Source organism: Myotis brandtii, unplaced genomic scaffold (genome assembly GCF_000412655.1).
Source record: "Myotis brandtii unplaced genomic scaffold, ASM41265v1 scaffold596, whole genome shotgun sequence".
NCBI classification, from domain to species: Eukaryota; Metazoa; Chordata; class Mammalia; order Chiroptera; family Vespertilionidae; genus Myotis; species Myotis brandtii.
The window spans coordinates 1,732,334-1,732,953 of record NW_005370250.1 but is presented as its reverse complement, the minus strand read 5'-3'; the positions used below and the strand labels follow the sequence as shown (position 1 = coordinate 1,732,953).

Genomic DNA, 620 nt, shown 5'->3' with positions numbered 1-620 from the left:
CACACGATTTCATACCTTTAGAAGTTTTCTGCTGAGAGAATTTACAGGCCAAATATACACCAAAAGGCTATTGATGGTTACCTTAAAAGTTCTTGCTAAGTTTCAAATAAACTCAACTTCCCATGATAAAACCATCAACTACTCTGAACACCATATACAGTAGGCACTGCACCACCTTGCCTTAGAACTATGAAAAACACAAAAGCCTAACAAAAAATCAAAAATGAAATATTTATTACCGCATTTTGTGACTTAACACCTTTTTTTTTAACATAACGTCACAGTCCTCATACAAGTATTTTAATGTAAATTTGACAAAGCTTAAAGGTAACAGCATTTTCTTCTAGTGAGGAACACGTGCTGAGAAAAGAAGAATTCATGGACATACAATACCAATTCCACAGCAGATCTGATACTAGCAAAAACATTCTTTTTTTTTTTCAATTGAGGTAAACACATAGAATATCTAACATGAAACAATTAATAGACCGAACTCTGTACGAAGTTTGTTACAGTATTTCTCTTGCTCCTTTTTTATCCCCCAAGCTTTGAGTTTCCGATCAAGTCCTAGTTGTGGTGCTATGACCATTGACTTTTTCTGTTGAGGAAAGCTGCCCAAC

General features: G+C 34.7%; 1 protein-coding gene across 7 annotated transcripts in view; it reads right to left on the bottom strand.

Moving 5' to 3' along the window:
• Positions 1-212: 212 nt before the first annotated feature.
• MEIS2 (Meis homeobox 2) overlaps positions 213-620 on the bottom strand; it is a 205,229-nt gene continuing 204,821 nt past the window's right edge. For 4 of the 7 annotated variants that reach the window (XM_005879355.2, XM_005879357.2, XM_005879351.2 and 1 more), the window contains one exon: positions 213-620. This exon is cut by the window's right edge and continues 1,020 nt beyond it. The gene's annotated coding sequence lies outside the window, so the exon portion shown is untranslated. The other 3 variants (XM_005879354.2, XM_005879352.2, XM_005879359.2) reach the window with 1 other exon arrangement.